The sequence below is a fragment of the Bufo bufo genome, chromosome 2 (assembly GCF_905171765.1).
Source record: "Bufo bufo chromosome 2, aBufBuf1.1, whole genome shotgun sequence".
NCBI lineage: Eukaryota > Metazoa > Chordata > Amphibia > Anura > Bufonidae > Bufo > Bufo bufo.
In genome coordinates, this window is record NC_053390.1 from 492,949,991 (window position 1) to 492,959,533 (window position 9,543).

The 9,543-nt window shown below is 43.3% G+C and overlaps 1 long non-coding RNA gene across 1 annotated transcript; it reads right to left on the reverse strand.

Annotated features, from left to right (window-relative positions):
- Window positions 1–507: 507 nt before the first annotated feature.
- LOC120991634 lies at window positions 508–9,065 on the reverse strand. The gene is made up of 3 exons (XR_005776743.1): window positions 9,055–9,065; window positions 1,125–1,127; window positions 508–642 (listed from the first exon to the last, which is right to left on the reverse strand). It is a non-coding gene; the product is annotated as an uncharacterized LOC120991634 (long non-coding RNA).
- Between the last annotated feature and the right edge of the window lie 478 nt (window positions 9,066–9,543).

The window sequence follows — 9,543 nt, forward strand, 5'->3', positions numbered from 1 at the left end:
CATCATCTTCTCCCAGGCATGCTTATTTCATCTACAAACTCGGGCTAAGGGTGTTGGTGTCCGGCCTAAGTCCTGGGTATCGGTCCATCTTCCAGTAGGAGGTACAGTAATAAGGCGCAGTTTACGAAGTCTGTCATGTCTTCTGACACGACAAGTCCTATCACGACTACAGGCGCAGCATACATATTTTATCACGACCTTAAGCATTTTCTGTCACAACTGCAGGTATTGTGTACGTTCTGTCCTTATTACAGGCAACATTAGCTCGTTAATCGAAATAGCCATGTATTCCTGTGGATGGTTACCCAGGCCTGGTGGGTTTACACATTTCACTTAATTTACTACTACAGTAAGACGGCAGACACCATGTTCTGACTTTTGGGCCCTTAATAGGAAGTGTGGCCTGGGGAATAAGTAGAGGTAAAGTATTTTGCCACCAGGAACAGTTGGTGCCCGATCAGGGCCCTTGGCGGATGGTTGGGGTTCATCTGGGCCGGGGGTCTTCGGCTGCGGCCCTCCGGCTGTTGCGGGGCTGCAGCTCCCACGGTGCCCGGACAGCCTACAGGTATCAGCCTACAGCAGGGCGTTGAGGGGGTTGTGGTTTTGCGGCAGCTGGGGGGGCCGCAGTTTGGGATGCCTGATCTAGGCACTTCCAACAGATTCACCATTGTTTGTTTCAGTCTGCAGCTCTCAGGATTCAGACCTTCTCGTAATATGGTCATATGTTAGTCAACATAGGAGTAAATCGTTCCTGGTTACCAGACACTTTCAATTGCATCAGCATTAACCATCTCCAAGAACGATGTGGCGGTACACATGACAGAGGTAAGGTAGATGGAAGTCACTGTTATATATACGGTATATTCCGCACCTCCATCGTGAAGGGTCTTTTCCGTTCAAAATCGGGTGTCGTAACGGTATGTATATATTTACTCTAAACAAGGTCTGCTCTTTTTGGCCCCTTTAGGCTGCCCTACCACCTCTTTACTTTTCGAAAACTTGAAGACATCCCAGCGGCATCATTATTTTGAAACTTCATTTAACCCTATCACTGCTATTATGGAATACTTACTATTTGAATTGTCAATTGATTGCGGCTGGGATCCTTTCTTCATTTTCTTCACCTGCTACATCTTAATTGTTTAATTATTTTGTTGATATCGTCACCATGGTAATGTGATGTCATTTCCGCCTTGGCTGGCTATTTAAATGCCGTGTGCTTATTTCTGTTTGTACCATATCCTATACGTCTGAGGAAGGCTCCAGATGTGAGTCGCAACGCGTCACGGATTATATGTGACAATAAAGATTTCCTTTTCTTCAAGCTACAGTGAGTGCCGGTCTTTCCTTACTATATTTATGAGATCGTGATCTCTGACGCGAGCACCACGCCATTGGTTACGGAGTGCCGGCTGATCATTATTTTCACCCTACCACGGCAGTCATGGCATAATTCTACTGCTTGTTGTAGATAGGGGTTAGATAGGTTAGGTTCACCTTTCTGATAGCCTATCCGACCACAAGTATTAAGCAAATATATTGCTGCATTTGTGGGAGGGGAGGCTGATTACAAGGCTAATTACACGCACCTGTGGGCCCAGGCTGGCTGATTACTAGGCTATTTATAGGCACCTGTGGGCCCAGGCTGACTATGATTCAGCTGATTTCACCAACCCACACCTTCTTACAGTCACTTCACATTAGGGTGGCCCCCTTTAGGCTGCCCTACCACGGCAGTCATGGCATAATTCTACTGCTTGTTGTAGATAGGGGTTAGTTAGGTTAGGTTCACCTTTCTGATAGCCTATCCGACCACAAATAAAAAAAAGTATACATATTTGGTATCGCCACGTCCTTAACCACTTACCGCTACGCTAACGCCAAAAGGCGTCATCGCTGCGGCGCTCCCAGGCTACACTAACGCCGATTGGCGTCATCTCGCGTGAGCCGAGATTTCCTGTGAACGCGCGCACACAGGCGCGCGCGTTCACAGGATCGGAAGGTAAGCGAGTGGATCTCCAGCCTGCCAGCGGCGATCGTTCGCTGGCAGGCTAAAGAATCGATTTTTTTAACCCCTAACAGGTATATTAGACGCTGTTTTGATAACAGCGTCTAATATACCTGTTACCTGGTCCTCTGGTGGTCCCTTTTGTTTGGATCGACCACCAGAGGACACAGGTAGCTCAGTAATAAGTAGCACCAAACACCACTACACCCCCCCCCGTCACTTATTAACCCCTTATTAACCCCTGATCACCCTATATAGACTCCCTGATCACCCCCCTGTCATTGATCACCCCCTTGTAAGGCTCCATTCAGACGTCCGTATGATTTTTACGGATCCACGGATACATGGATTGGATCCGCAAAACACGTACGGACATCTGAATGGAGCCTTACAGGGGGGTGATCAATGACAGGGGGGTGATCACCCCATATAGACTCCCTGATTACCCCCAATAAGGCTCCATTCAAACGTCCGTATGTTTTTTACGGATCCACGGATACATGGATCGGATCCGCAAAACACATACAGACATCTGAATGGAGCCTGACAGGGGGGTGATCACCCTATATAGACTCCCTGATCACCCCCCTGTCATTGATCACCCCCCTGTCATTGATCACCCCCCTGTAAGGCTCCATTCGGACATTTTTTTGGCCCAAGTTAGCGGAAATTATAATTTTTTTTCTTACAAAGTCTCATATTCCACTAACTTGTGTCAAAAAATAAAATCTCACATGAACTCACCATACCCCTCACGGAATCCAACTGCGTAAAATTTTTTAGACATTTATATTCCAGACTTCTCACGATTTTAGGGCCCCTAAAATGCCAGGGCAGTATAAATACCCCACATGTGACCCCATTTCGGAAAGAAGACACCCCAAGGTATTCCGTGAGGGGCATATTGAGTCCATGAAAGATTGAAATTTTTGTCCCAAGTTAGCGGAAAGGGAGACTTTGTGAGAAAAAAATTAAATAAATCGATTTCCGCTAACTTGTGCCAAAAAAAAATATTCTATGAACTCGCCATGCCCCTTATTGAATACCTTGGGGTGTCTTCTTTCCAAAATGGGGTCACATGTGGGGTATTTATACTGCCCTGGCATTTTAGGGGCCTTAAAGCGTGAGAAGAAGTCTGGGATCCAAATGTCTAAAAATGCCCTCATAAAAGGAATGTGGGCCCCTTTGCACATCTAGGCTGCAAAAAAAGTGTCACACATCTGGTATCGCCGTACTCAGGAGAAGTTGGGCAATGTGTTTTGGGGTGTCATTTTACATATACCCATGCTGGGTGAGATAAATATCTTGGTCAAATGCCAACTTTGTATAAAAAAAAATGGGAAAAGTTGTCTTTTGCCGAGATATTTCTCTCACCCAGCATGAGTATATGTAAATAAACACCCCAAAACACATTGCCCAACTTCTCCTGAGTACGGCGATACCACATGTGTGACACTTTTTTGCAGCCTAGGTGGGCAAAGGGGCCCACATTCCAAAGAGCACCTTTAGGATTTCACAGGTCATTTTTTACACATTTTTATTTCAAACTACTTACCACAAATTAGGGCCCCTAGAATGCCAGGGCAGTATAACTACCCCACAAGTGACCCCATTTTGGAAAGAAGACACCGCAAGGTATACCGTGAGGGGCATGGCGACTTCCTAGAATTTTTTTATTTTTTGTCACAAGTTAGCGGAAAATGATGATTTTTATTTTTTTATTTTCTTACAAAGTCTCATATTCCACTAACTTGTGACAAAAAATAAAAACTTCCATGAACTCACTATGCCCATCACGAAATACCTTGGGGTGTCTTCTTTCCAAAATGGGGTCACTTGTGGGGTAGTTATACTGCCCTGGCATTTTAGGGGCCCGAATGCGTGAGAAGTGGTTTGAAATCAAAATCTGTAAAAAATGTCCGGTGAAATCCGAAAGGTGCTCTTTGGAATGTGGGCCCCTTTGCCCACCTAGGCTGCAAAAAAGTGTCACACATCTGGTATCACCGTACTCAGGAGAAGTTGGGCAATGTGTTTTGGGGTGTTTTTTTTACATATACCCATGCTGGGTGAGAGAAATATCTTGGCAAAAGACAACTTTTCCCATTTTTTTTTTTTATACAAAGTTGGCATTTGACCGAGATATTTCTCTCACCCAGCATGGGTACAGTGGCGGAAATAATTATTTGACCCCTCACTGATTTTGTAAGTTTGTCCAATGACAAAGAAATGAAAAGTCTCAGAACAGTATCATTTCAATGGTAGGTTTATTGTAACAGTGGCAGATAGCACATCAAAAGGAAAATCGAAAAAATAACTTTAAATAAAAGATAGCAACTGATTTGCATTTCATTGAGTGAAATAAGTATTTGAACCCTCTAACAAAAAAAGACTTAATACTTGGTGGAAAAACCCTTGTTTGCAAGCACAGAGGTCAAACGTTTCTTGTAATTGATGACCAAGTTTGCGCACATTTTAGGAGGAATGTTGGTCCACTCCTCTTTGCAGATCATCTCTAAATCCCTAAGGTTTCGAGGCTGTCTCTGTGCAACTCTGAGCTTGAGCTCCCTCCATAGGTTTTCGATTGGATTAAGGTCCGGAGACTGACTAGGCCACTCCATGACCTTAATGTGCTTCTTCTTGAGCCACTCCTTTGTTGCCTTTGCTGTATGTTTTGGGTCATTGTCGTGCTGGAACACCCATCCACGACCCATTTTCAGTTTCCTGGCAGAGGGAAGGAGGTTGTCGCTCAGGATTTCACGATACATGGCTCCGTCCATTTTCCCGTTTATGCGAATAAGTTGTCCTGTGCCCTTAGCAGAAAAACACCCCCAAAGCAAAATGTTTCCACCCCCATGCTTGACGGTGGGGACGGTGTTTTGGGGGTCATAGGCAGCATTTTTCTTCCTCCAAACACAGCGAGTTGAGTTAATGCCAAAGAGCTCTATTTTGGTCTCATCAGACCACAGCACCTTCTCCCAGTCACTCTCTGAATCATTCAGGTGTTCATTGGCAAACTTCAGACGGGCCTGCACATGTGCCTTCCTGAGCAGGGGGACCTTGCGAGCCCTGCAGGATTTTAATCCATTGCGGTGTAATGTGTTTCCAATGGTTTTCTTGGTGACTGTGGTCCCTGCTAATTTGAGGTCATTAACTAACTCCTCCCGTGTAGTTCTAGGATGCTTTTTCACCTTTCTCAGAACCATTGACACCCCACGAGGTGAGATCTTGCGTGGAGCCCCAGAGCGAGGTCGATTGATGGTCATTTTGTGCTCCTTCCATTTTCGAACAATCGCACCAACAGTTGTCACCTTCTCTCCCAGCTTCTTGCTAATGGTTTTGTAGCCCATTCCAGCCTTGTGCAGGTCTACAATTTTGTCTCTGACATCCTTGGACAGCTCTTTGGTCTTTCCCATGTTGGAGAGTTTGGAGTCTGCTTGATTGATTGATTCTGTGGACAGGTGTCTTTTATACAGGTGACTAGTTAAGACAGGTGTCCTTAATGAGGGTGACTAATTGAGTAGAAGTGTCTAACCACTCTGTGGGAGCCAGAACTCTTAATGGTTGGTAGGGGTTCAAATACTTATTTCACTCAATGAAATGCAAATCAGTTGCTATCTTTTATTTAAAGTTATTTTTTCGATTTTCCTTTTGATGTGCTATCTGCCACTGTTACAATAAACCTACCATTGAAATGATACTGTTCTGAGACTTTTCATTTCTTTGTCATTGGACAAACTTACAAAATCAGTGAGGGGTCAAATAATTATTTCCGCCACTGTATATGTAAAAAGACACCCCAAAACACATTGCCCAACTTCTCCTGAGTATGGTGATACCAGATGTGTGACACTTTTTTGCAGCCTAGGTGGGCAAAGGGGCCCACATTCCAAAGAGCACCTTTCGGATTTCACCGGACATTTTTTACAGATTTTGATTTCAAACTACTTCTCACGCATTTGGGCCCCTAAAATTCCAGGGCAGTATAACTACCCCACAAGTGACCCCATTTTGGAAAGAAGACACCCCCAGGTATTTCGTGATGGGCATAGTGAGTTCATGGAAGTTTTTATTTTTTGTCACAAGTTAGTGGAATATGAGACTTTGTAAGAAAAAAAAGAAATCATCATTTTCCGCTAACTTGTGACAAAAAATAAAAAATTCTAGGAACTCACTATGCCCATCAGCGAATACCTTAGGGTGTCTACTTTCCGAAATGGGGTTATTTGTGGGGTTTTTCTACTGTCTGGCCATTGTAGAACCTCAGGAAACATGACAGGTGCTCAGAAAGTCAGAGCTGCTTCAAAAAGCGGAAATTCACATTTTTGTACCATAGTTTGTAAACGCTATAAATTTTACCCAAACTATTTTTTTTTTTACCCAAACATTTTTTTTTAATCAAAGACATGTATAACAATAAATTCTGCGAAAAATTTATATATGGATGTCGTTTTATTTGCAAAATTTTACAACTGAAAGTGAAAAATGTCATTTTTTTTGCCAAAAAATGGGTAAATTTCGATTAATAACAAAAAAAGTTAAAATGTCAGCAGCAATGAAATACCACCAAATGAAAGCTCTATTAGTGAGAAGAAAAGGAGGTAAAATTCATTTGGGTGGTAAGTTGCATGACCGAGTAATAAACCGCTAAAGTTGGGAAGTGCCGATTTGTAAAAAAGGGCCTGGTCTTTAGGGGGGTATAAACCTGTGGTACTTAAGTGGTTAACAACCAGCTCTATCAAAATATCACATGAATTAACCCCTGGGGTTAACACTGTAAAAAAAAAAAAAAAATAGCTGGAAAAAAAAGCTATTTTTGTCACCTTACATCACAAAAAGTGCAACACCAAGTGATCAAAAAGGCGTATGTCCCACAAAATAGTAACAATAAAAACATCACCTCATACCGGAAAAATGAGTCCCTAGATAAGAAAATCATAAAAAAAATATAAAAAAACTATAGCTCTCAGAACATGGACACATTAAAACATATTTTTTGTTTCAAAAATGCTATTATTGTGTAAAACTTAAATAAATAAGAACAAGTATACATATTAGGTATCGCCACATCCGTAACGATCTGCTCTATAAAAATTTCACTTGACCGAACCCCTCAGATGAACACTGTAAAATAAAAAAATAAAAAACTGTGCTAAAACAACCAATTTTTTGATCACCTTGCCCCACAAAGTGTTATAATGAATGATCAAAAAATCATATGTACCCAAAAATAGTACCAATAAAACTGGCACCTTATCCCCTAGTTTCCAAAATGGGGTCACTTCTTGGGAGTTTCTACTGTAAGGGTGCATCAGGGGGCTTCAAATGGGACATGGCATCTAAAAACCATGTGGCACTCCATTTCTTTTGCGCCCTGCCATGCGCCCATATAGCAGTTTATGACCACATGTGGGGTATTTCTGTAAACCGCAGATTCTGGGTAATAAATATTGAGTTTTGTTTGGCTGTTAACCATCAATGTGTTAAAGAAAAAATTGGATTAAAATGGAAAATCTCCCAAAAAAGTGAAATTAAAAAATTTGATCTCCATTTTCCTTTAATTCTTGTGGAACGCCTAAAGGGTTAACAAAGTTTGTAAAATCGGTTTTAAGTAACTTAAGGCGTGTAGTTTCTACAATGGGGTCATTTATGGTGGTATCCACTATGTAGGCCCCACAAAATGACTTCAGACCTGAACTGGTCGTTAAAGTAGGTTTTGGCAATTTTCTTAAAAATTTTAAGAATTACTTCTAAACTTCTGTTGTGCCTTTTCATAGGTATATGCATTGATATCGAATTCATTCTAGTCAAGATGGATGTTCATTGCCTTTAAGAGCCATGCTTGACTATATTTATAATTTTGTATGTCTTGAGTAGGCCAAAGTAAGGTCGTACAAAGGTTTCTACTTTTTAGTGTTATTCTTCTCATGAATGTACCAGTCTGAGAAGAATCCTCCTTGTCTACTTATAAATTTATGACGGGAGATAAAGATAAGCTCTATGCAGCTGGTGATAATTACCTATACAATTAGGTATTTATTAATGAAGCTAAATATATAATATGTATGTATTCATTTAATGAGCCTTAGGGCTCTTTCACACTTGCGTTCTTTTCTTCCGGCATAGAGTTCCGTCGTCGGGGCTCTATGCCGGAAGAATCCTGATCAGTTTTATCCTAATGCATTCTGAATGGAGAGAAATCCGTTCAGGATGCATCAGGATGTCTTCAGTTCCGGACCGGAACGTTTTTTGGGCGGAGAAAATACTGCAGCATGCTGCGCTTTTTGCTCCGGCCAAAAATCCTGAACACTTCCCGCAAGGCCGGATCCGGAATTAATGCCCATTGAAAGGCATTAATCCGGATCCGGCCTTAAGCTAAACGTCGTTTCGGCGCATTGCCGGATCCGACGTTTAGCTTTTTCTGAATGGTTACCATGGCTGCCAAGACGCTAAAGTCCTGGCAGCCATGGTAAAGTGTAGTGGGGAGCGGGGGAGCAGTATACTTATCGTCCGTGCGGCTCCCTGGCGCTCCAGAATGACGTCAGGGCGCCCCACGCGCATGGATGACATGATAGCATGGACACGTCATCCATGCGCATGGGGCGCTCTGACGTCATTCTGGAGCGCCCCGGGAGCCGCACGGACTGTAAGTATACTGCTCCCCTGCTCCCCACTACTACTATGGCAACCAGGACTTTAATAGCGTCCTGGGTGCCATAGTAACACTGAACGCATTTTGAAGACGGATCCGTCTTCAAATGCTTTCAGTTCACGGCGTGTAATTCCGGCAAATGGAGTACACGCCGGATCCGGACAACGCAAGTGTGAAAGGGCCCTTAGTTAGTCCTTAGCATAAGACAATCAGTAGGATATCGATATATATATATATATTAGTGGGGGATTAGCTCTTTTCCGGTGGTTGCAATCACACACTTCTTCACAGACACCAGGATTTAGGGGCCAAACTGTGCTTTATTGTGGCACACGGCATAAAGAAAAACACACAAAGCCAAAATAAAATACCTTGCCCGTCTGGGCCCTATCTAAACACATAGGTTTCCCTGACTCACCTAAAGCGTACCACAGTTCACACCCGTGATGAGATGCGGCTTTCCCAGCCGAACCTCCAGCAGCCTCCAGGCTGCTCCCACACCAGTGTCTCTTGTGGGATAGTGGTCTCTCAGCCCTCCCAGCTCAGACCACACAGAGCCACTCCAGCCTTCTGTGTGCAAGTCCCCCAAAGTCCAGGCTATTGCCTAGCCTCGTGGCCCCTCAGCCTTGCCTAGCTGAGACCACACTGACAGAGCCTCACCAGGCCTCTGTCTGCACACTCTCCAGAGTGAGACACACCCAAGATCCAGTAGCAGGATTAAATAGAATCCCTGGACATGAGCATGCCCTAAGTCCCGGACTGGAACCTGGGGAAACACCACCTCAATGCTCACATTGCCACAATATATACAGTACAGACCAAAAGTTTGGACACACCTTCTCATTCAAAGAGTTTTCTTTATTTTCATGACTATGAAAATTGTAGA